At 45.6% G+C, this 6,000-nt stretch overlaps 1 long non-coding RNA gene across 1 annotated transcript; it reads right to left on the bottom strand.

The window, feature by feature from the left end:
• Window positions 1-311: 311 nt before the first annotated feature.
• Window positions 312-3,462, bottom strand: LOC128929644 (uncharacterized). The gene is made up of 3 exons (XR_013526118.1): window positions 3,243-3,462; window positions 765-918; window positions 312-657 (listed from the first exon to the last, which is right to left on the bottom strand). It is a non-coding gene; the product is annotated as an uncharacterized LOC128929644 (long non-coding RNA).
• Between the last annotated feature and the right edge of the window lie 2,538 nt (window positions 3,463-6,000).

Genomic DNA, 6,000 nt, shown 5'->3' with positions numbered 1-6,000 from the left:
GAAGTTCATGCAAAGATACAGAGGCTGAAAGGACTGGTATTTGGGAGGTCTGCAATGGTAAATGAGGGAGAAGCTAAATGTGTGTGACTGGTGGCATGAGCGATGGAGGATGTGTAGATTGAGGCCAGAAGGCAAAAGGACTTGTGTGTCATTTTCAAGAGTTTGTTTGGACTTTATCTCCTAGCTATGGAGACCTTGTAAAGGACCTTTCGGCAGTGTGGTGACTTAGAGTGGGCACTGCTGGAATCGGAGGCTCTTACAGTAAGTGTGAGAGGTAATAAGAACTTAAGGCAAAGACCTTCTGTGTGATTATAGACCAATTTATTATGCAATACAATAGATAAAAAAGACTAATGCATAAGTCTTCATAGCCCCTCTTCCTCTTCTCTACCACACCCTCCAGGAAAATTCTGGCAGAGCTATGGATTATGAGTTAGATTTCCTTTGGAGTTCTTTAAGAGAAGAATATAAATATTCCAAATGCTTTAGTTTCTCTTTGCTGCTACATCTTGATTTGTTTTTTCACTGTAACTGCAGTGAAGTCAGTCCTCACGGAGCTCTAGGTTATTAGGGCTACATAACGTACTTTTAGGAGAGCCGGTATAATGTCGGGTGGCCCAACGATTGGCAGTTTGAAGACCTGCTGGTTAGTCACATCTACAAAGAATAAGATAGGCAGGATCCTAAAAACTCAAATCCTGTCTGGTTTCCTGCTACCACCCTACCTTCCTGAGGAATATTCCAGCAAAAGAACAGGCTATTACCAGCTAACACCTTGCATAAGAGCCTTTTCCAGGTCACGAACCTCAGCCAATCTGTGGACAAGATGTAAGAACACTTTGCCTCCTCTGAACTCAGAAGCAGTCGAGATGACATGTTCAGATGCTCTCTCCTGGACTCTGGTTTCTGCTTGGTTTTCTAAGAGACAGGAAAAAGGATGCTGCTTTCCAATGATAAGGCCTCCATCCAATCTTATCCCATCAGCTGCTAGGAAGGGAAAAGAGAGAACTGATCTCTGTTTTAAGTAAGTTGAGCTGTAAAGGAAGAAGTTCTGAATGAAGTACCCCACTCAGGCTGCTTATCTTCTTTCCTCTTCTGATGTGGTTTGTGTGTCCCCACCCAGATCTCATCTTGAATTGTAGTTCCCAGAATCTCCATGTTTCATGGGAGGGACCCGATGGGACGTAATTGAATCATGGGAGCAGTTACCTCCATGCTGTTCTCATGAGATCTGATGGTTTTATAAGGGGCTTTTTAACCTCCTTTTCTCTGCACTTCTCCTTGCTGCCACCATGTGAAGAAGGATGTGTTTGCTTCCATTTCTGCCATGATTATAAGTTTTCTGAGGCCTCCCCAGCCCTGCAGGACTGTGAGTCAATTAAATCTCTCCCCTTTATGTTTAATAAATTACCCAGTCTCTGTTATGTCTTTATTAGCAGCGTGAGAACAGACTAATACTGCTAACCCACTTTACCCTTAGCAGCATAGATCTAATTCTACCTTCTTGGTATGAATTGGGGTGTTGGGCAGAGTGAGTGGCTTTCATTTATTCAGTGGATTTTATGTCCAGGTTGTGCCACTAGCACAAAGAGTTCATGAAGGGCGTTGTATTACCAGCTTAGGAATTTGGGCTTTATATGGTAAAGGAGAGTTTCTGAAGTTTGTTAATTTGGGACTTTATGGGTTTAGATATTCAGTTAGAGAAGGTTAGAATTTTTTTAAAAAAGGTATCTAAAAAATAGTTTTAGATCCCATCACCCACAAAATTAAAAAAAAAATGGCAGGGGTCATACTAAAGACAGTGAAATAGTTAGGAATCTGTAGCTATATAATAGAAGCAAGGTATGATGAGGATGTGAATGAATTCAGTGGCAGTGGGACTGGAGAAAAGAGGCTGGGCATGAGAAATATTTAGGAGGCAAAAGAAGAGGGTTGTATGAAAAAAGGAGTCACCTCCCAGATTTGGTCCTGAAAAGTTGGCTGAACGGTATTATCACTCACAAGCACAGGAGGAAGAGGATGGAAGCATATTGTTGTTGGTGGTGGTGAACTCAATTTGAAATATGGTAAATTTGGCATTCTGGCAGGCCAAACAAGCAGAGATGTCCAGAGCTCATCCGGATATTCAGGTCTGAAGCCTAGTAGTTGTATCTGGGCAGGAGATAGAGATTCAGGAGTCATCAGTAAATAGCTTGCAGTTGAAGCTGTAAAACCAGACATCACCAAACAGAAGAATGAGAATGACCCCAGGGTGCATGGTAGCAATGGGGTCAGTAGCAGAAGAACCAGGAAGGATTCATAGTGGTGTAGCTGGAGAGGAGGAAAACCAGAGAGAAGGAAAGTGAGGAGGAGCAGTGCCCAGGAGAGTCAGGTGCTGCAGAGAAGGAAGGAACGTGGGGTGGGGAACATCTGTGTCTTCAGGAAAGTGGTTCATTGGTGACTGCTGAGCACAGCTTCAGTGAATGGTGGCAGTAGATCCAGAGGAAAGTGACTTCAGTGAATGTGAGGTGAGCAAATGGAGACATTGGTGTAAACGCCCCTCTCGAGGTTCTGGAAGCAGCTCACAGACTTGAGACAAAGCTCTGTTTGGTTTTCAGAGGGAGGGACTTGAGCATATTCTCCGCAGAAGCCCCGTCAGTCAGTGAGACTGGTAAAGACTGTTGTCATGTAATCAAAGGCAGAGTCTCAGTTCTACTCCTTCTCTTATCTCTGTCACGCCGAATACTTTTTCTCTTTCCAGTTGGCTCCTGGGACTCCCAGACTTTTCTGGGTTTGCTCCAGGTTTGTTCACCTCTTGTGTTAGTCTGTTCTCTTGCTGCTATGAAGAAATACCCAAGACTGGGTAATTTATAAAGGAAAGAATGTAATTGACTCACAGTTCTGCAGGGCTGGAGAGGCCTTAGGAAACTTGCAGTCATGGCAGAAGGGGAAGCAAACATGTTTTTCTTCACATGTCAGCAGGAGAGAGAAGTGCAGAGTAAAGGGAGAAAACTTCTTATAAAACCATCAGATCTGGTGTGAGAACTCACTATCATGAGAACAGCATGAGGTTAACCACCCCATGATTCAATTACCTCCCACTGGCTCCCTCCCACGACACGTGGGGATTATGGGAACTACAAATTCAAGATGAGATTTGGGTGGGGACACAGCCAAACCATATCTTTCCTGCCAGAGATAAAGGATTTGCTGTGCCCCTGTCACTGCTACCCCCCACTGCCACTAGGGCAGTCATGCCTCACCTGGTGCGACATTTGGTATCCTGACTTCTTCACCCACTTGTGCCTTCAGAGAGGACTTGGAACCTTCAGGAGAGCTGCAGGGTAGTCCTGTAAATAGGGGCCAGTGAGATGTTGTGCCCTAAGGAGAAGCTTTCCACAATGCAAAGCTTAGGTGTCAGATGTGCTATGAGGCCACTGAGGCATTGTACCTCCAGCACCTGTGGCAGGTAGGTGGGGCCTGGGCCAGCCACAACAACTCTTTTATTTCCCCATAGTGCTGTCCGAATGTCATAATTTTCTTTGTCATGATGTGGGAAGCACTGCCTGGTGGGGCTTCACCTCCAGCATACTGGCTGGCTGTCTGTCACTTGGCTTCCTGAATGGTATTTAAATGGCCCTTGCATCACTGTTGGGTCTCAGTAAACCCTCTGGCCTCTTCTTCAATTTGCCCTCTGCATACTGGGAAGGCCTATTCAACTTTGCCTGGCATGTGTGTGGAAGAAGCCCTTCTTAGGCAAAGAGATCTTGGAAGACGATCTCCCTAGAAACAACCGAGCATCCTCTCTGCAGTCTTTCTGTTTTTCTTTGGTTGTTATCTGGATAAGAGAGATTGAATCTGGCCTCTGCCCATATCAAATGCTGTCTGGGGCTGGAAACAAACCTCAAAACATGTTTTAAATACTTTATTTCCCTCCATCTGCCCTAAGTCTGCCCACTATGAATATGCTTGACTAAGGTTAACCCCAGCAATCAACTGTGAGTGATGGTGACCCTCCTAAAGGTAGCCTGTGGGCTACCTCTACCTAGCCTGTGGGCTCAGGCACCACACCTGTGTCTGATTAGACACTGTGTTACCCTGCCTGAACATGTGCCACAGGAAAGCAGCTTTCTCTTGTGCTCTCATAGCAGGAGATGCTTTCTGGTAATGTTAGGGCAGGGCTAGACTTTTCTCCTGCTGATTCTCTGCCTGGAATGTTCTATTCTTCCTTGTCACCAGCCAGAGCACCACTAAATCAGTGTAAACACCTCATCTTACAGGGAAGACTAAGGTCCAGGGAGATGGGGTCATCCTGGCCTTATCTCCTTAAAGAACCTAACTCTTCAAAGGTGTTTTCCCTGTTAACCCTCTGTATTAGTTGGCTAGGGCTGTAATTGCCAATACCGTGAGCTGGGTGACTTAAACAACAGAAACTGATTTTCTCACAGTTTTGGAGGCAGGAAGTCTAAGGTCAAGGTGCAAGCAGGTTTGGTTTCTCCTGAGACCTCTCTTTGGCTTGCAGATGGCCACCTTCTTGCTGTGTCCTCCCATGGCCTTTCCTCTATGTGTGCATCCCTAGTGTCTCTTCCCCTTTTTATAAGGACATGAGCCCTATCCAATTAGGGACCCACCCTGATGAGCTCATTCAACCTTAATTACTTCTTCAAAGGCCCTAGCTCCAAATATAGTCACACTGAGGGCTAGGGCTTCAACATATGAGTTTTCAGGGAACACAATTCAGTCCACTACATTATCCATAACATTCTCCATTTTTCTGTATTTTCTCCAGTGCTTGAGTATTGCATCAGTTTCCTATAATTGCTTTAACAAATTACTAAAAACATGGTGGCTAAAAACAACAGAAATTTATTGTCTCACAGTTCTAGAGGCCGGAAGTCTGAAATCAGCATCACTGGGCTGAAATTCAGCTGCCAGCAAGGCTGTACTCCCTCCAGAGGCTCTAGGGAGAAATCTGACCCTTGCCTTTTTCACTTTTTGGTGGCTGGCGGTATTCCTTGATTTCTGGATACATCATCACTCCATCCTCTGTGGTCACATTGTCTACTCCTCTTGTCAAATTTCCCTTTGCCACCCTTTTTTTGTTTGTTGGTTTGAGACAGAGTCTCACTCTTCACCCAGGCTGGAGTGCGATGGTGTAATCTTGGCTCACTGCAGTCTCCACCTCCCAGGTTCAAGTGATTCTCCTGTCTCAGCCTCTCGAGTAGCTGGGACTACAGGCCCACACCACCACATCCAGCTAATTTTTTGTATTTTTAGTAGAGATGGGGTTTCACCATGTTAGCCAGGATAGTCTTGATCTCCTGACCTCGTGATCTGCCTGCCTCGTTCTCCCAAAGTGCTGGGATTACAGGCATGAGCCACCTCACGTGGCCCTCTTTGCCTCTCTCTTATAGGGACAATGGTGATTGCACTTAGAGCCCATCCAGATAAGCCAGAATAATGCCCCATCTCAAGATCCTTAACTTAATCCTATCTGTAAGGTCTCTTTTACCAAATAAGGTAATTTTATAGGTTTCAGACATAGAAGCTCCTATCTTTGGGGGCCATTATTCCACTGACCACAGGAGTATTGTTCATAATATATCATTTGACGTTTTACACAGTGGAGTCGACCTATCAGAAGAGCACCTGTTGGATGGGCAGGAGACACAAAGCTGTTTTTGCTGTGCGTGTTCGGCAGGATCACACCCTCCATACCATAATCTAGACTCTTGGCTCTGTCCTCCCCCATGACCTTTGCTTGAGGGGAGGACCTGAGGACTAGGGAGCCAAGGAGTCTCCCTGGGGAGGTGAGGTTTCAGATTATCCGGGTAGGAAGAAAGAGTTTCTCCCATGTATTTTTATCTCATGGCTGGTTAGGGGGGTGGGCACCCCACTCCTGGAATCCATTTCACTTTGAATACTTTGTTTACTTCTGGTTAGAAGTCTCCAGGAGTGTGGGCTCTGGTAAGAAGGCCCTGCTTCCCCTGGTCTTACACAACCAGGTCTGCTTCTTGTCTG

The sequence above is a fragment of the Callithrix jacchus genome, chromosome 14 (genome assembly GCF_049354715.1).
Source record: "Callithrix jacchus isolate 240 chromosome 14, calJac240_pri, whole genome shotgun sequence".
Classification (NCBI taxonomy): domain Eukaryota; kingdom Metazoa; phylum Chordata; class Mammalia; order Primates; family Cebidae; genus Callithrix; species Callithrix jacchus.
The sequence above is the reverse complement of the archived record's forward strand: the minus strand, read 5'-3'. Positions and strand labels throughout refer to the sequence as shown.